The sequence below is a fragment of the Aethalodelphis obliquidens genome, unplaced genomic scaffold, assembly GCF_003676395.1.
Source record: "Aethalodelphis obliquidens isolate GAN/ISIS:26980383/991018 unplaced genomic scaffold, ASM367639v1 scaffold5, whole genome shotgun sequence".
Lineage (NCBI taxonomy): Eukaryota > Metazoa > Chordata > Mammalia > Artiodactyla > Delphinidae > Aethalodelphis > Aethalodelphis obliquidens.
Window position 1 is genome coordinate 11,704,989 of NW_020837949.1, and position 21,031 is coordinate 11,726,019.

Genomic DNA, 21,031 nt, shown 5'->3' on the forward strand with positions numbered 1-21,031 from the left:
CATTCTTTTACATGTAGCTGTCCAGTTTTTCCAGCATCACTTATTGAAGAGGCTGTCTTTTCTCTATTGTATGTTCTTGCCTCCTTTGTTGTAAATTAGGTGCCCATATGTATGTGGGTTTATCTCTGGGCATTCTATCCTGTACCATTGATCTATATTTCTTGTTTTGTGCCAGTACTATACTGTCTTGATTACTGTAGCTTTGTGGTATAGTTTGAAGTCAGGGAGCCTGATTCCTCCAACTCCATTTTTCTTTCTCAAGATTGCTTTGGCTATTTGGGGTCGTTTGTGTTTTCATACAAATTGTAAGATTTTTTGTTCTAATTCTGTGAAGAATGCCATTGGTAGTTTGATAGGGATTGCATTGAATTTGTAGATTGCTTTGGGTAGTATAGTCATTTTCACAATATTCATTCTTCCAATCCAAGAACATGGTATATTTCTCCTTTTTATGTCATCTTTGATTTCTTTCATCAGTGTTTTATAGTTTTCTGAGTACAAGTCTTTCACCTCCTTAGGCAGGTTTATTCCTAGGTATTTTATTCTTTTTGTTGCAATGGTAAATGTGAGTGTTTCCTTAATCTCTCTTTCTGATTTTTCATTGTTGGTGTTTAGGAATGCCAGAGATTTCTGTGCATTAATGTTGTATCCTGCAGCCTTACCAAATTCATTGATTAGTTCTAGTAGTTTACTGGTGGCATCTTTAGGATTTTCTATGTATAGTATTATGTTATTGGAAAATAGTGACAGTTTTACTTCTTCTTTTCCAATTTGTATTCCTTTTTATTTCTTTTTCTTCTCTGCTGTGGCTAGGACTTCCAAAACTTTGTTGAATAAGAGTGGCAAGAGTGGACATCCTTGTCTTGTTCCTGATTCTAGTGGAAATGCTTTCAGTTTTTCACCACTGAGTATGATGCTTGCTGTGTGTTTGTCATATGTGGCCTTTATTATGTTCAGGTAGGTTCCCTGTATTCCTGTTTTCTGGAGAGTTTTTATCATAAATCGGTGTTGAATTTTGTCAAAAACTTTTTCTGCATCTATTGAGATGATCATATGGTTTTTATTCCCTAATTTGTTAATGTGGTATATCACATTGATTGATTTGCATATATTGAAGAATTCTTGCATCTCTGGGATAAATCCCATTTGATCATGGTGTATGATCCTTTTAATGTGCTGTTGGATTCTGTTTGCTAGTATTTTGTTGAGGATTTTTGCATCTATGTTATTGGTCTATAATTGGTCTATAATTTTCTTTTTTTGTGATATCTTTTTCTGGTTTTGATATCAGGGTCATGGTGGCTTTGTAGAATGAATTTGGGAGTTTTTCTCCCTCTGCAATTTTTTGGAAGAGTTTGAGAAGTATCGGTGTTAGCTCTTCTCTAAATGTTTGGTAGAATTCACCTGTGAAGCCATCTGGTCCTGGACTTTTGTTTGTTGGAAGATTTTTCATTACGGTTTCAATTTCATTACTTGTGATAGATCTGTTTATCTTTTCTAATTCTTCCTGGTTCAGTCTTGGAAAATTGTACCTTTCCAAGAATTTGTCAATTTCTTCGTGGTTGTTAATTTTATTGGCATATAGTTGTTTGTAGTAGTCTCTTATAAGCCTTGTAATTCTGCAGTGTCCATTGTGATTTCTCCTCTTTCATTTCTAATTTTATTGATTTGCATCCTCTCCCTTTTTTCTTCATGAGTCTGGCTATGGGTTTGTCAATTTTGTTTATCTTCTCAAAGAACCAGCTTTTAGTTTTATTGATCTTTGCTATTGTTTTCTTTGTTTCTATTTCATTTATTTCTGCTCTGATCTTTATGATTTCTTTCTTTCTACTGACTTTAGGTTTTCTTTGTTCTTTTTTCTCTAGTTGTTTTAAGTGTAGGGTTAGATTGTTTATTTGAAATTGTTCTTGTTTCTTGAGGTGAGACTGAATTGCTATAAACTTCCCTCTTAGAACTGCTTTTGCTGCATCCCGTAGGTTTTGGGTCATTGTGTTTTCGTTGTCATTTGTTTCTATGTATTTTCTTATTTCTTCTTTGGTTTCTTCAGTGATCTCTTGGTTATTTAGTAGCACAATGTTTAGCCTCCATGTATTTGTGTTGTTTACAGTTTTTTTCCTGTAATTGATTTCCAGTCTCATAGCATTGTGGTCAGAAAAGATGCTTGATACGATTTCAATTTTCTTAAATTTTCTGAGGCTTGATTTGTCACCCAAGATGTGATCTATCCAGGAGAATGTTCCATGTGCACTTGAGAAGAAAGTGTATTCTTCCACTTTTGGGTGGAATGTTCTATAAATATCAATTAGATCTATCTGGTCTATTGTGTCATTTAAAGCTTGTGTTTCCTTATTTATTTTCTGTTTGGATGATCTGTCCATTGGTGTAAGTGGGGTGCTAAAGTCCCCTACTATTATTGTGTTACTCTTGATTTCTCCTTTCATGGTTGTTAGCGTTTGCCTTATGTATTGAGGTATTCCTATGTTGGGTGCGTGAACATTTATAATTGTTATATCTTCTTCTTGGATCGATCCCTTGATAATTATGTAGTGTCCTTCTTTGTCTCTTGTAATTGTCTTTATTTTTAAGTCTATTTTGTCTGGTAATAGAATGCTACTCCAGTTTTCTTTTGGCTTCCACTGGCATGGAATATCTTTTTCCATCCCCTCACTTTCAGTCTGTATGTGTCCCTAGGTCTGAAGTTGGTCTCTTGACAGCATATATATGGGTCTTGTTTTTGTATCCATTCAGCCAGTCTATGTCTTTTGTTTGGGGCATTTAATCCATTTACATTCAAGGTTATTATTGATCTGTATGTTCCTGTTACCATTTTCTTAATTGTTTTGGGTTTGTGTTTGTGTGTCTTTTTCTTCTCTTGTGTTTCCCCCTTAGAGAAGTTTCTTTAGCCTTTGTTGTAAAGCTGGTTTGGTGCTGCTGAATTCTCTTAGCTTTTGTTTGTCTGAAAAGCTTTTGACTTCTCCATCAAATCTGAATGAGATCCTTGCTGGGTAGAGTAATCTTGGTTGTAGGTTTTTCTCTTTTATCACTTTAAGCATATCCTGACACTTCCTTCTGGCCTGCAGAGTTTCCACTGAAAAGTCAGCTGATAACCTTATGGGGATTCCTTTGTATGTTATTTTTTGTTTTTCCCTTGCTGCTCTTAATATTTTTTCTTTGAATTTAATTTTTGTTAGTTTGATTAATATGTGTCTTGGTGTGTTTTTCCTAGGGTTTATCCTGTATGGGACTCTCTGTGCTTCCTGGACTTGAGTGACTATTTGCTTTCCCACATTAGGGAAGTTTTCCACTATAATCTCTTCAGATATTTTCTCAGACCCTTTCTTTTTCTCTTCTTCTTCTGGGACCCCTATAATTCAAATATTGGTGTGTATACTGTTGCCCCAGAGGTCTCTGAGATTGTCTTCAATTCTTTTCATTCTTTTTTCTTTATTCTGTTTCTCGGCAGTTATTTCCACCATTTTGTCTTCCAGCTCACTTATTCATTCTTCTGCCTCAGTTATTCTGTTATTGATTCCTTCTAGTGTATTTTTCATTTCAGTTATTGTGTTGTTCATCTCTGTTTGTTTGTTCTTCTAGATCTTTGTTAAACATTTCTTGTATTTTCTCAGTCCATGTTTTTCCATTCTATTTCTGAGATTCTGGATCATCTTTACTATCATTACTCTGAATTTTTTTTCAGGTAGATTGCCTATTTCCTCTTCATATATTTAGTCTTGTAGGTTTTACCTTGCTCCTTCATCTGTAACATATTTTTTTGCAGTCTCATTTTTTTTTTTTTTTTTTACGAGTGGTATTGTTTTCCTGTTTTACTGGTTGTTTGGCATGACGCTTCCAACACTGGAGTTTATAGGCTATTGGGTAGAGCTGGGTCTTGGTGCTGAGATGAGGAATTCTGTGAGACCTCACTCCGATGAATATTCCCTGGGGTCTGAGGTTCTCTGTTAGTCCAGTAGTTCAGATTTGGAGCTCCCACCTCAGGAGTGAACCCTAGGCTCACAACTCAAGATCCCGCAAGCCGCGTGGGGTGGCAGAAAAAGAAAAAGGTAAAAAATAAAATTAGACTACGAAACTAACAGATATGTTAGAAAGAATGTAAAAATAAAAATATAGATGAATCAACAACTGGAAGGTACATCAGTACCACAGTAGTAAAAAAGAGGAGGGAAAAGGAAAAAAAATAAAAATAGTGGCAGGGGGAAGGCCTTGGCTGTGGAGAGTTGGGCCTAAGCAAGGGCAAGGTTTGGGTGGTGGGCGGGGCCAATGCTCAGGACCCAGTAGGATGGAAAAGGCCCTGGGGGCTGTGGAGGGTGGGGCTTAGGCTCAAGGAACAGAAGGGGCCCAGGCATGCCCCCCACCCCGGGTCTCAGAGGGCAGGGGCCCTCACCTCGGAGCCTAGCAGGCTTCCTGGGCTCAAAGGGGTGGGGCAAAGCCCTCTCCTCCTCTCCTGCTCCTCCAGTCTTGGGTCTGGGAGGCCCCCTCTCTGCCTCTCCTGATCTCCCCGGCCTCCCTACTATGCCTCCAAGACCAGTGCAGCCAGAGCCGGGTGGGGAAGGGGAGGCATTGGAGGGCAGGGAACTGGCGTGGGAGTTCAGCAGGCTCCCGTGCCCGAGTGGGAGGGGCAATCACCCTCTCTGTTCCTCTCCCACTCCTCCCAGAGGGCCCCTCCCGCCTGCCTCTCCTGATCTCCCCGGCCTCAGGGGCCCCGATCTTGTCTGGCCTCCTCTTCTCCTCCCGCCTCGGTCCCCCTGCATCCTACTGGTTCACTCTGGGGTTCCTCCCATTTCCTTGGGGGTCAGAGTCTCCCACCAGCGGCCGGCAGGCGCCCTAGTTGTGGGGAGATACTAACTCCACATCTTCCCACACTGCCATCTTAGTTTTATAGTTTTAAGTTCTATATTTGGGTCTGTGATCAATTTGGGGTTAGCTTTTGTGAAGAGTATAAGGTCTACATCTAGTTTTTTTTTTTTTTGCCTCTGGATATACACTAGTTCCAACACGATTTGTTGAAAAGACTCTCTACTATACAGCACAGGGAACTCTGCTTAATATTCTATAATAACCTAAATGGGAAAAGAATTTGAAAAAGAACAGATACTTGTATACGTATAACTGAATCACTTTGCTGTACACCTGAAACTAACACAACACTGTTAATCAACTATATTCCAATATAAAATAAAAATTAAAAAAAAGAAAAGAGTCTCTTGCTACATTCTGTTGCCTTTGCTCCTTTGTCAAACATCAATTGACTATATTTATGTGAGTCTATTTCTGGGCTGTTTTCTATTCCATTGATTTGTCTATTCTTTCCCCAATATCACATAGTCTTAATTATTGTATCAGTATAGTAAATCTTGAAATTGAATTGTGTCAATCCTCTAACTTTGTTCTTTTCCTTCAATATCGTGTTGGTGAGTCTTTTGCTTCTCCATATAAATTTAAAATCAGTTTGTCAATCCACAAAATAACTTGCTGGAATTTCAATTGAAATTGCACTGAATCTATGGATCAGTTGGAAAGAAATGACATCTTGACAATATTGAGATTTCCTATCCATGAACAATAAATATTTTTCCATTTATTTAGTTTGATTTTGTTCACAAATTTTTGTAGTTTCCCTCATATAGATCTTATACATATTTTGTTCTATTTATACCTAGGTATTTATTGGGGGGGTACTGATGTAAGTGTTATTGTGTTTTTAATTCCAAATTCCACTTGTCCATTGATAGAGTTTGATGCTGGTTTGATTACTGTAGCTTTGTAATATATTTTGAAATCAGGAAGTATGATGCCTCTAGCTTAGTTGTTCTTTCTCAAGATTACTATGGTATTCTGGGTCTTTTGTAGTTCCATATGAAATTTAGGATTGTTTGTTCTATTTCTGTAAAAAATGTCATTGGAATTTTGATAGAGATTGTATCTAATCTGTAGGTTGCAGACTATCATGAGAATAGCCATGTTCATTCCAGGGATGCTGTTTCTAGATGAAGAAAAACATCTAATTCTCAAGGTGCTCTTGAGATTTGTATAAGAGAAGATAGAGTTTTCTTCCCAGCTTTGAGTCACCATTGATTATCTGGACCTTGAAGCAGCAGTGCATGTGCCCAGAGTCTTACAAAGACAAATACTCTTAAAATCACTTGTTTGTTTGCAGATCAGTTACCTGACCTCTTCTGCCATGCTCTGTATCATAAGAATCTAAGTTTCCCAAGGCCCCCTCCTCTGTGAATTCTAGGAAAATTCAGCCAAGAGGAAGAGGGTGGAAGTGGAGATAAAGCCAGGGTATTTATCCTTCTCTGTCTGCTTCAGCTGGCCCTTCAGTGCCACCTGTATCTCCTCTGTGGCTACAGCTCCCCCTGGACAGCTCTGTCTCCTATGGTCCAAGCTTGCTGAGCAGATCCAATATGGCTCCATCTTTGCTGGGTGGCCCCAACTCCAGGTCTCTGGTAACATTCTATCCTTTGTTCCCCCCAGCCTTCAGGATTGTAGTAGCTTCTTGATGGTAATTTTGGGGTGGTCTCATTGTCCCCCCACCCGTTCTTCCATCATCTGTGTATCCAATTACATGTATCATATTTCCTCTGTCTGAAATATCTACAGTGGTTTCTGTTTTCCTGGGAGGACTCCAACTCTTAAAGGCTCTCATAAAAATAATGCCACGTTGAACAGTTTGAACAAGGACACCTAGGTCTCTGGGTGAAACAGAAAGCAGTATAGAAATAACATAAGAGATATAAAATCTACTTCCTCTTTTCACATTATGTTAGTTGTTAAGTATAGGGTTGCCCTGTGACACAACCATATGGAAAACCATTCACATTCTAGTCCATGTAATTGGCAGTCCTTAGAGTTGTGCAGTTCACAACATGGTCATCTGTACCTAACAAACTTCGGTGGGTAGATATTGCCCAAAGCTCATTTTTATTGGTTAGTGACATCTAGTTATTTGTAGGACTGGAGTCAACTCTAAGACATAGAAAGAAAGAAAAACAACAACCCACAGTAGCCTAAATAAAACAGTAATTTTCTCACATATAAAAGTCTGTAGGGATGTAGTTCAGGGCTGGTGTAGATGCTCATCTCCACAAAGTCCCTAGCCACCTAGACACTGGATTCCTTCTAGCTCACCAATCTGCCATCTCTCAAGTGTGAACCTCATTCTTATTATCCGTGAGACATATGCCTTCCAGACAGCAGAATGGAAGAAAGGGCCAAAAAAAGTAGGGGGAGGGGGCACAGGTAGGCAATGGGAAAATGCCAGATATCCCCTAAGGGAGATTTCAAATAGGTACCACATGGCACTCCTACTTAGATACCTTTGGCCAGAACTTTCAGAAGTGAGGGTTGGGTGGACCTAGGTTTTTCCTTCTCTGGTCTCTGCTTATCTTTATGGGGGAAACAGAGAAACAGTTCCCATAAGTTGATGCTGATGCTCTGGCCTTAAGTCTAGAGCGACTTCTAAGGCCCCCAGAGAAGGAGGAAATAGAGACTAAATCAGAAACCTAGACTCACAGGCTTTGAGTACTAGATTTTACAGATATGGGACATTAGGTAAAAATCACATAACTAGTTAATGAGAAATGTTGGACTGAAAGCTGGGTCTTCTGATTCCTAGTTCAGTGATCTTTTCATGATATGTCATCTCTTGGGGAAGACTGTTCTTTCTTTTCCCTGTGGCATATTACATAGCTGCAAATTCTTGGCAGTTCCTCTCCTCAGGTGGTGGAGTTTATTTTTCTATTCCTTGAGTCTGGTCTGGCTTTGAGACTTGCATTGATCAAGAGAATATGGCAGAAGTGATGTTGTATGAATTTCAAGCCTAGGCCTCCAGAGATTTTCAGCTTCCACTCTTGCTTTCTTGGAATCCAGTTGCCATTGGAATGAGCCTGAGCTAGCCTCTGGAGGGGCCCCATGAATGAGATGCCCTGGCTAACAATCCCAGCCAACCACCAAACAGGGAGGGAGGCCATCCTGGACTAGGCAGCCCTGAGCTGCCATTTGAAACCAAACATATATAAACGAGTGCAGCTGACTCTCCAACTACCTAATTTGCCAAGCCATAGAATGGAGAGCCAATCCGTTTTTTTTTAAGGCACCAGATTTGGGGGTGGTTTATTATAGAGCAATACTGGTATACTTCCTAACAGGTCAGTCATATTTTTTGTGTTTTTTAAGGGTTTCACAAAGGGAGACCACACAATGTGTTCCATTCTCTTTTTTTCTGTTCTTCCAAATGGGGAAATTACTGTTCACCAATCCTTTATGCAAAACAGAATACTTACTGAACGTTAAACAGGACCAATCCATGCTAAATGTTTTATAACATTAGTATTTTTAAGATAGACTTATTTGAAATAATGCAAAGTATAATTCTCTCAATTTTCACATGATGAGAAAAGTCAAGTTCCTTATCCTTGGTCATGCAGTTAATGCAGTTGGTTTAATAACGGAACTAGACTCAGCAAGGCACGAGCAAAATTGTCTTTATTCTTTCTTACAACTATTCCCACAAAACCTGCTCCAGCAGCTTATTCATCACCACTGGGTGAAATCTTGGGGAAGTCCAGTAGCTTTCCAGTTACTTTAGGTAATAACAGAATCTCCAATCATTTCTAGGTAATAACGAGGGCGGTCTGATCTACCACCAAAACTCTGAATTTTTGTTGCTTTCAAAATTTTTTCCCTTCCCCAGTTTGCACTTGTCTCAGGCTTGACGGCTGCAATAGGAAATGCAGGTCATGGTCAGCATCTCTCCTTCTCCACCGATCTCCTTTCTAACTTGCAACTGCAGTTTTGGTTCCTTCCAGGTTGATGCTTGGGAACGGAGGAGAAGTAAGAGATGGAAAAGGATTCACTTTTAATCTGATTCGGAGCCCTCTAGATGAGGCTGATATCCAAAGTTGTCTGTCTTATGGATTCTGTTATGGGCTCTTCAGAGTTATTCTCACTAGAAACATCTGCCTCAGGACCTCCAAATGGAATTACGCTTCTCCTGGCTTGCCCTTCATAAATTTGCCTTCATTTTTTCTTCCATAGGCATGTGTCCAGCCCCTTCCTTCTGGGTGGCCTCTCTTCCGGTAGGAAGCCCTGCAGCATGAACATTTCACGTCAGCTCCTGGCCAGCTCCTTTCCATGGGATCCACAGAGCACAGATGGTGTACTGAACGCGCGCATCTGTAGCGGTGCATCTTGTGTCTACGGCAGCGTGCTTTGCTGTGCAGGTACCCAGCCACACTCTCTTATCTTTATAATTTTCAGGCATAAGTCATTTGCTACTTCCTGGTATCTCAAGTTCGCCAAATCATTCTCTTGAACCTCCTTATTAGGCTCAAAGTGAGTGGTAAACACGATTCATGGTTAGGTGAGGGAAAGGAAAACCCACACTCTCCCCAAACTCTTTTTAAAGAAGACATTCTCCAGTGCCCTCAACCTCTCAGCAAATTCTTAGCCTTGTCTGATATTCCATCGAGATCTGAGACAAACTAAAAGTAGAAAAACCAGGTTCAGAATCATTTATTCTTTACTGCACAGATGAACTGATACTATTGTATTGCTTTTGGAAACTCTGAAACAATATAAACAAACACATGCAAGTGATGATAGCTATCATTTGTTCTTGGCCTACAATTTGCAAGGCAGTGTACAAAACACGGCTTCCTTTACTAAGTCCTTATGCTAGTCTGTCATAGAAGGTATAATGATTTTGTTTTATAGAAATTAGCGGTACGGGTTCATTAAGAGATTTTCCCCAACATCACATGACTGTATTTGGTAGAACCCAGATTCAAATTAACTCCAGCCTGTCTAGAGCTAAAATGTCTGCTTTATGCTAGATCACATCATTTCTATTGGAAAATATACTGAATATATTTACTGAGGCTATCAGATGAAGAATGGTAGAACCAAGACTGAAAAAGGTGGGTGGAGGAGGTTGGACCACAGGAAAGATGTGGCCCATTGAGATGTCAACCCCACTGATTGCCCTGCTGCTGGGAAGGAAAAAGGGAGAGAAGACCAAAACACTCTGTCTTAATAGTTCCAGGAAAAGGTAGACCTTTGAAAATAAAGGATACAGAAAATTACAATCCAGGAAACGATATTTCTGAGATGATGCTCTATGTGTGTGTATGTGCATGTGTTTAAATAGAAGTAAGCGAATGAATTGAATTTTAGGGGGAAAAAAGGAAAAGAAAGAGTAAATGGAATAGCATCCCAGGTGGAGATATGACTGTGATTCTCAATTCCAATGCAGAGTAAACTTCCCCTGTTGGGTAACAATACAATTAATCAACAGCTAATGAATGATATGGGTAGCAGATGCTCGAACTTAAGAATCAGGGCATCAGGAAAAAAGGTGTGGTATATATGTACACAATTGGGTATTGCTCAGCCATAAAAAAAGAATGAAATCTTGCCATTTGTGACAATATGGGTGGACCTACAGCGTATTATGCTGAGTGAAATAAATTCGATAGAGAAAGACAAATACTGTATGATGTCACCTATATGTGGGATCTAAAAAAAAAACGAATGAACAAACATTATGAAACTGAAACAGAGTTATAGATACAGAGAATAAACAGGTGGTTGCCTGAGGGGAGGGGGATGGGAGGAGGAAAAAGATAGGTGAGGGAGATTAAAACGTACAAACTTCCAGTTGCAAAATAAATGAGTCATGCATATGAAATGTACAGTGTGGGGATATAGTCAATAACTATGTAATGTCTTTGCACAGTGACAGATGGGAACTACACTTATCGTGGTGATCATTTTGAAATGTATAGAAATATTGAATCACTATGTTGTAGAACAGGAACTAACATAGTGTTGTAGGTCAATTATGCTTCAAAAACAAAGTCATTTAAAAAGAGATTGCAGGAGGAGCTTCAAGATGGCAGAAGAGTAAGACACGGAGATCACCTTCCTCCCCACAGATACATCAGAAATACATCTACATGTGGAACAGCTCCTACAGAACACTTACTGAACGCTGGCAGAAGACCTCAGACCTCCCAAAGGGCAAGAAACTCCCCACATACCTGGGTAGGGCAAAAGAAAAAAGAATAAACAGAGACAAAAGAATAGAGACGGGACCTGCACCAGTGGGAGGGAGCTGTGAAGGAGGAAAGGTTTCCACACACTAGAAGCCCCTTCATGGGCAGAGATGGGGGGTGGCGGAGGGGGAAGCTTTGGAGCCACGGAGGAGAGCACAGCCACAGGGGTGTGGAGGGCAAAGTGGAGACATTCCCGCACAGAGGATCGGTGCTGACCAGCACTCACCAGCCTGAGAGGCTTGTCTGCTCACCCGCCGGGGCAGGCAGTTGCTGGGAGCTGAGACTTGGGCTTCGGTCTTAATCTTAAATGTAAATGGATTAAATGCTCCAACCAAAAGACATAGACTGGCTGAATAGATACAAAAACAAGACCCATATATATGCTATCTACAAGAGATCTACTTCAGACCTAGGGACACATACAGACTGAAAGTGAGGGGAAGGAAAAAGAAATTGCATGCAAATGGAAACCAAAAGAAAGCTGGAGTAGCAATTCTCATCAGACAAAAAAGACTTCAAAATAAAAACTATTACAAGAGACAAAGAAGGACACTACATAATGATCAAGGGATCAATACAAGAAGAATGTATAACAATTTAGATAATTATGCACCCAACATAGGAGCACCTCAGTATAAAAGGCAAATGCTAACAACCATAAAACGGGAGATTAACAGGAACATGATAACAGTGGGGGACTTTAACACCCCACTTTCACAAATGGATAGATTATCCAAAATGAAAATAAATAAGGAAACACAAGCTTTAAATGATACATTAAACAAGATGGACTTAATTGATATTTATAGGACATTCCATCCACAAACAACAGAATACACTTTCTTCTCAAGTGCTCATGGAACATATCTTGGGTAACAAATCAAGCCTTGGTAAATTTGAGAAAATTGAAATCATATCAAGTATCTTTTCTGACTACAACGCTATGACACTAGATATCAATTACAGGAAAATATCTGTAAAAAATACAAACACATGGAAGGTAAACAATACATTACTTAATAACCACGAGATCACTGAAGAAATCCAAGAAGGAATTAAAAAATACATAGAAACAAATGACAGTGAAAACACGACAACCGAAAACCTATGGGATGTGGCAAAAGCAGTTCTAAGCAGGAAGTTTAAAGCAATACAATCCTACCTTAAGAAGCAAGAAACATCTCAAATAAACAAGCTAACCTTACAGCTAAAACAATTAGAGAAGGAAGAACAAAAAACCCCCAAAGTTAGCAGAAGGAAAGAAATCATAAAGATCAGATCAGAAGTAAATGAAAATGAAATGAAGGAAACGATAGCAAAGGTCAATAAAACTAAGAGCTTGTTCTTTGAGATGATAAACAAAATTGATAAACCATTAGCCAGACTCATCAAGAAAAAAAGGGAGAAAACTCAAATCAATAGAATTAGAAATGAAAAAAGGAGAAGTAACAACTGGCACTGCAGAAATACAGAGAATCATGAGAGATTACTACAAGCAACTCTGTGCCAATAAAATGGACAACCTGGAAGAAATGGACAAATTCTTAGGAAAGCACAACCTTCCAAGACTAAACCAGGAAGAAATAGAAAATATGAACAGACCAATCACAAGCACTGAACTTAAAACTGTGATTAAAAATCTTCCAACAAACAAAATCCCAGGACCAGCTGGCTTCACAGGTGAATTCTACCAAACATTTAGAGAAGAGATAACACCTATCCTTCTCAAACTCTTCCAGAATATAGCAGAGGGAGGAACACTCCCAAACTCATTCTACAAGGCCACCATCTCCCTCATACCAAAACCAGACAAAGATGTCACAAAAAAACAAAACTACAGACCAATATCTGTGATGAATTTAGATGCAAAAATCCTCAACATAATACTAGCAAACAAAATCCAACAGCAAATTAAAAGAATCATACACCATGATCAAGTGGGGTTTATCCCAGGAATGCAAGGTTTCTTCAGTATATGCAAATCAATCAATGTGATGCACCATATTAACAAATTGAAGGAGAAAAACCATATGATCCTCTCAATAGATGCAGAGAAAGCTTTTGACAAAATTCAGCACCAGTTTATGATAAAAAACCCTCCAGAAAGTAGGCATAGAGGGAACTTACCTCAACATAATAAAGGCCATATATGACAAACCCACAGCCAACATCATCCTCAATGGTGAAAAACTGAAACCATTTCCACTAAGATCAGGAAGAAGACAAGGTTGCCCACTCTCACCACTCTTATTCAACATAGTTTTGGAAGTTTTAGCCACAGCAATCAGAGAAGAAAAAGAAATAAAAGGAATCCAAATCGGAAAAGCAGAAGTAAAGCTGTCACTGTTTGCAGATGACATGATACTATACATAGAGAATCCTAAAGATGCTACCAGAAAACTACTAGAGCTAATCAATGAATTTGGTAAAGTAGCAGGATACAAAATTAATGCACAGAAATCTCTTGCATTCCTATACACAAATAATGAAAAATCTGGAAGTGAAATTAAGAAAACACTCCCATTTACCATTGCAGCAAAAAGAATAAAATACCTAGGAATAAACCTACCTAAGGAGACAAAAGACCTGTATGCAGAAAATTATAAGACACTGATGAAAGAAATCAAAGATGATACAAATAGATGGAGAGATATACCATGTTCTTGGATTGGAAGAATCAACATTGTGAAAATGACTCTACTACCCAAAGCAATCTACAGATTCAATGCAATCCCTATCAAACTACCAATGGCATTTTTCACAGAACTAGAACAAAAAATTTCACAATTTGTATGAAAACACAAAAGACCCCTAATAGCCAAAGCAATCTTGAGAAAGAAAAACAGAGCTGGAGGAATCAGGCTCCTGTACTTCAGACTATACTACAAAGCTACAGTAATGAAGACAGTATGGTACTGGCACGAAACCAGAAATATAAATCAATGGAACAGGATAGAAAGCCCAGAGATAAACCCATGCACATATGGTCACCTTATCTTTGATAAAGGAGGCAAGAATATATACAGTGGAGAAAACACAGCCTCTTCAATAAGTGGTGCTGGGAATACTGGACAGCTACATGTAAAAGAAAGAAATTAGAACACTCCCTAACACCATACACAAAAATAAACTCAAAATGGATTAAAGACCTAAATGTAAGGCCAGACACTATCAAACTCTTAGAGAAAGACATAGGCAAAATACTGTATGACATAAATCACAGCAAGATCCTTTTTGACCCACTTCCTAGAGAAATGGAAATAAAAAAAAAAAAACAAATGGGACCTAATGAAACTTAAAAGCTTTTGCACAGCAAAGGAAACCATAAACAAGACCAAAAGACAACCCTCAGAATGGGAGAAAATATTTGCAAATAAAGCAACTGACAAGGGATTAATCTTCAAAATGTACAAGCAGCTCAGGCAGCTCAATAACAAAAAACAAACAACCCAATCCAAAAATGGGCAGAAGACCTAAATAGACATTTCTCCAAAGGAGATATACAGACTGCCAACAAACACATGAAAGGATGCTCAACATCACTAATCATTAGAGAAATGCAAATCAATACTACACGATATCATCTCACAGCGGTCAGAATGGCCATCATCAAAAAATCTACAAACAGTAAATGCTGGAGAGGGTGTGGAGAAAAGGGAACCCTCGTACACTGTTGGTGGGAATGTAAATTGATACAGCCACTATGGAGAACAGTATGGAGGTTCCTTAAAAAACTAAAAATAGAACTACATACGACCCAGCAATCCCACTACTGGGCATATACCCTGAGAAAACCATAATTGAAAAAAGTCATGTACCACAATGTTCATTGCAGCTCTACTTACAATAGCCAGGATATGGAAGCAAGCTAATTGTCTATCAACAGATGAATGGATAAGGAAGATGTGGCACATATGTACAATGGAATATTACTCAGCCATAAAAAGAAACGAAATTGAGTTGTTTGCAGTGAGGTGGATAGACCTAGAGTCTGTCATACAGTGTGAAGTAAGTCAGAGGAAAACAAATACCGTATGCTAACACATATATATGGAATCTAAAAAATAAAAGGTCATGAAGAACCTATGGGCAAGACGGGAATAAAGACGCAGACCTACTAGACAATGGACTTGAGGACATGGGGAGGGGGAAGGGTAAGCTGGGACAAAGTGAGAGAGTGGCATAGACATATATTCACTACCAAATGTAAAATAGATAGCTAGTAGGAGGCAGTCGCTTAGCACAGGGAGATGAGCTTTGTGCTTTGTGACCACCTAGAGGGGTGGGATAGGGAGGGTGGGAGGGAGACGCAAGAGGGAAGAGATATGAGAATATATGTATATGTATAGCTAATTCACTTTGTTATAAAGCAGAAACTAACACACCATTGTAAAGCAATTATACTCCAATAAAGATGTTAAGAAAAAAAAAAGAGATTGGGTTTGTGGTTACCGGAGGCGGGGGGTGGGGGCGTGGGGGAGGGAAAATTGGAGGAAGGCAGTCAAAAGGTGCAAACTTCCAGTTATAAGATAACTAGGGATGTGATGTACAACACGATAAATGTGATTAACACGGTTGTATATTACATAAAATGCAGTATTTGAAAGTTGTTGGGAGAATCAATCCTAACAGTTCTCATCACGAGGAAAAATTTTGTTTCCTTATTTCTTTAATTTTGTATCTATATGAGATACAAAATTAAAGAAATAAGATACTGAACTTACTGTGATAATCGTTTCATGATGTATTTCAGTCAAATCATTACGCCGTACACCCTAAACTTGTATAGTGTTGTATGTCAGTTATATCTCAATAAAACTGGAAGAAAAACGAAAACAAAACTGAATCCGGGCATCAGGCCAGGCAAAGGTGATTCTTTGGACATCAAAGAGAACACACACAGCTAGCTGATCGCTATCTATGCAGATTTCCCCAGGCTCTGAAGTTAGATATTCTTTTGTGTTGTCCCAGCCTATCAATAAGTAATGTTGTGGTTGGACCAGCTCTTGTGGTTCTTATTATGATGTAATAATGTTTAGCATCTTTATTGCTAAAGATGGCCTTTAACAATAGCCATCAGGAAGCTCTGAAAAACATAACGTTTTATTACTTACAAGACCTGGAAATTGCACGCACACCCAGGGCCACACAGCAAGGTCGAGGCTAGAGAGAGAGAACGCAAGGCCCTGGGGTTCTGCTTTTATTGGGGTTGAGGGTGAGGACCTAGGGTTTTGTGGCTCGCTCTTTGTTGGTGAATTTAAAACATAAGAGCAGGAATTTAAAGCACGGGAAGAGGAAAAAAACAAGTAGCCCAAATGGTGGGTTACTGAAATCAACCAGGATCTCTAATACAAAGCAGCCTCAGTGGGGGAGGCAGCCTGGCCCTTTATCTATGGCTGGCGATATTTGGCTTTGAAGTGGACGCCTCTTTGAAATGGACACCTAGGCAATCTAAGCTTAAGTCAGGCACCTGCATTACAAAAAAAGAAAAAAAACGAAAAACCACCTGTCAGGGCTTACCTACGGATACTCTTTTCTGGAGCCTAGTTTCCTTGCCAACCCCTGGCGGCTTCATTCTATCTCTGGTTCTTGAACTCAACACATCTTAACAACGACTTAGCCTTGATTTTGGAGTTTTTCTATTCATGGTTTCCAAAAGACTTCCACCACCTGTAATCCCCATGTATGGTCCACCTGGGGTATTATCCAGCCAGTGTTGGAGATTGAGAATAAACTCTGTGGGGTGGAGCTGGATTACAGGACCTTTCCTGATTCTGCAGGGAATTGAAGTTCCAAGGCATGAGTGTAAGCCAGAATCCTCACAGTGTGTACAAGCTTAAATCTGCGTGAAGCAGCTCAGGCGTCAGCTGTGAAGGATGTGTGCTAGGCCTAAAAGAGGGGCCAGAGCCGAGAGTCAGCAGGAGAACCAGGAAGAAATTAAGTGGTCAAGTTCAATATTAAATTGGTAAGAGTTTTGGAAAAAATTTTTTCTGCAAAACTAGGGTGGTGTTATGACATTTGCATGAGTGGACAGGCTGGTGTAAGGGTTCATAGATGAGGGGATGCCACATTGCCACATGTCCTGAGATGCCCTGCGGCGCCTGAGGGCAGATGAAACAAAGGCCACCATTTGTGTGACGTAAAGATCTGTGGGATTTCCTCACATAGAAGGCTGAACCATTGGGGTTCCTGCCATTTCTTTTCTGTATAGATTTTTGCTGATGTCACCTAGGGTGCTAATATTTCTGCTACTACACAGGTGAACCAAACCCCTCACACTAGCTGGAGAGTATGTAAGGTTTTCAGTGACATAGGTGCGATGGTTTGGATTCATTATTTAGCAAATAATCACTACTCTTCCCCTCCTATGAGGAAAGTATTCTTCTCCTGGTCCATTGATGTTGGCTTCGGCCGTGTGATTAACTTTGACCGATGGAACACTGGTAAACATGGTTAAAAACTGAGTCTTAATTACTTGCATGGTTTGGCTTCAGTCTTGCGCTCTGGTGATTCTTTATGGGAAAACATGACTTGCTTAGCTTCTGCCCCTTCAGCCTGGGCCCTGGAAGAAACACACATGCGACAGACCTGCAGGAACCTAATGCCTAGATCCAGGCCCACCCAGATGCAGCCCAAAGCACAAACGAACACAGCTTACATCAGTGGAACAGCTGGCGACACACAGATCTTTGATCGTGAGAATAAATGCTTGTTTTTGCAACCACTGAGTTTTGAGTGATACGTTACGAGGCGTTATTATGTCATTATTTGACGAAGACAGTAGACTTGGCAAGAGTTTATGCAAATTCTTTTTGAGGACACATACATTGAATTGATACCTGTGTCCATTAGAGTCTCTTGCTTCCAGAGTATTGCCCTGGACACCTGTTGGATTGGGAAGAAGAGAGTGGTGGCTTGAAAAAAAATACTAAGAAAAGTAAAGGACAAGTATCCTCCTTTGGAGACGTGTTGATGTACACATTTGAAACTTCAGTCTTTGGGGCATTACTTTCAAGTTTTTGCCGTATTCAATACCAACCGAACTATTGCTGTTAAATATATTTTTGGTTGATTTACTAATTTATTTGAACAGGGATTGTGTATTTTAGTCTTATATCTATAAAAGAAAAAGTATATATGCAAATTAAAATATTAAGAGCATTCCATCACTTGCAGCTGAAACTGTTTCCAAAGTCATAAATTATTCTTTCTCAAGCGTGATCCCCACCTGTCAATAGGGCTTCTTTTGAAAGAGCAGTTAGAATGCCCCCAGACTGACCCAGGAATCTCTTTCTTCCTCATCTTGTCAATCCCCAGCATTGCCTGTGACACCAAGGCCTCCTCTGGCTCATTCCGAACCAGGTTTATTGCCCTTAGGAGGTAGCTTCTTAGTTGTTCCCACCAAAATCAAGTGATCTTAGATGTATACACCTGAGAGTACCACCATATGTAGATAAATGGCCCGTTCTTGAGTTTGATACCTTAACCAGCTGTAGATGGTAGCTGATTGTGGACAGACAACAAAGGCCACATCTTCAAAAGGGGAAATTAGATGTTTGAGTGTTTGGAGAATAACAGCCCCCAAGGCAGTCACAGAACAAGGTCAAGCCATGAAAGATAGTTTAAAGAGTTTAGACAAAGGAAGACTAACTAGGAAGAGACTTCCAGAAACTGAATCTTAATGACCAAGAGGTCCAATCGGTAAGGCTGCGGTTCCATTCCAGCTCTGATCGATACTGACTTTATAACTTTGGGTAGGTTTACTGCACTTCCATGTAGCTCAGTTTTCTCCTCTGTAAACTGGGGAAAATAGATCTTATCTCCTTCATAGAATTACTGTGAAGACTGAATGGAAAAATATAGGTAAACGAAGCGTTTATTGTAGTCCCTGCACCACAGGAAGTAGTCAGTAAACATGTTGTTGTAAATATTGCTCTTATTATTTGGACATCATTATGGTATCAGACAGAAGGTCCTGGGATTAGAATGGACTGGACAGAACAGTGAGAGCAACCAGGAGGCAGTGTCTGCGAAGATAAGTGTGTGTCTGCTCCCTGAGCCTGGGGTTGATTGTGAGCTGAGGCTGCCTCGGGGCTGCATGGAGGTGCTTGGTGGGACTGGGAATGGCTGCGGTGGTGGAGATGACGCTGCAGACCAGGACGGGGGAGATAAGGGGCCTCCTACTCCAGAGGCAGCAGCCGGAACAGAGGTTACTCTGCCTTTAGGTGGCAGCAGGGTAGGGAGGCGTGGCCTGGCGGCTGTACCTCCACGGTTGGCTCAGAGCCTAAGCCCAGGCCGGGGGGCTGTTTACAGCTAATGTCCCACAGTGCACTTGTGCCTCAACCTGCCCGTATCCAATCTGAATTGGCCCTGTTATCATTTTCCTAGAGAAACTTCAGCCCAGAGGACTTAGTTGGTGGAAAAGGAGTGGGGAAGGGGAGTGGGTGTGAAGGAAGCTAGAAGTCCATGGGGAGAGGGCTGGACTTTTGGAGAAGGGAATAGAGAAGGTACGATGGATTTGTATCCAAACAGACCGGAAACCTCTAAAATCCTGAATCATCATTTTGCTCTCAGCCCTTAACCAACTGGCATCACTCTTCTCCTGGACATCCAGAAATAAACTCGGAAGCTCATTTGTGGCGGATATACACTGTTACACACCACCCCCCTTCCATCGGTTTCCATGATTTTATTTTCCTCTATAAGTGTTTTCTTTCCATATATTCCCCTCCCTCTGCCCTCACCCTGGGCCAGGCAGCACTTCACCACTCCTGTACCACCGAACCAGCACCGTTTCTCTTGTCTTTTATCTAATCAATCCAGAACCCCAGGACCACACCAGCCTTTTGCAGATATTATTTTCATTATGTCACACTCTTCCTCACATCCTTCAGTCCCTTTTTATTCTAACGTGTGAAGTTGCGCCGTTTCTTCACCGACTGTCGTGATGCTTTACTATATGCCGCCCGTCAGCATAGGAACTTTATTCCTCTTCTCCAGCCGCAGAGCCGTCCTTACCCCATCCTGGCAAGTGCACCATAGCACAGTGCTGATGGGGAAATACTGTCGAGGTATCGTTAGTGTGACTATCCTAGTAAGCTCCATTTTGCCTGAGATGGGGAAACAAGGGACAGAGGTGAAATACTTTCTTTCAGAAATGTGCTAAGACCCCAGGTGAGGACTCAGTATGATGTGGGAAAGAGAATTTCTGGCTTAGAATGCAATTCATTCCTACAAGTGTTTATGAAACATCTTAGGTAGGTGTGAAGGAAAAAGGGACATTGTCCCTGCTACCAGAGAGTTTGCAGTCAACAGGGAGATGAAGATACAAGCCATCTGAGTAATAGAACTAGAGGATCAGTCATGCCTCTGTCGACTGAAAAAAAATGCATAACCTACAAGTTGAGAATTATGTTTTATTTAATGGACTTAGTGAGGACTTAAGCCCGGGTTACAGCCTCTCAGCTCTCAGGGACTGTTCCAAAGAGGTAAGGGAGGAGCCAGGATATATAGGAGTTTTACTGCTAATTAAAGAAAACCCAGACATCTCAAGTTAATGAGTTTAGTGCCTTTCTATGTACGGAAGATGCAAGAGTCTGGACTTATAGAAATTATTCCTTTCATATGCACTTTACTATCTAGGGCCAGGATCCTGGTTTTCCCCATCCTGAGTCCTCTCAGCGTGCACCATTGGGGCGGCTACAGTAGCTAATGGCTTTATGGCTGTAACATCCTTTGTTTACTAAGATGACAGGCAACGTTCTTTGTCCACACTTTATTCTTTGTAGAAGGTATGAGACCGTGTGAGATATTCAAAGGCAAATTCCATCCTCATTTTCCAAACGACAAAACTTACCTGCCTGAGAGTTTAAGTGGCTTGTTCATTGTCACAGGGCTAGTCATTAGCAGATCTCCTGGTTTGTTGGGCTTTTTCATGGACTGCTCTGCCTGCAACC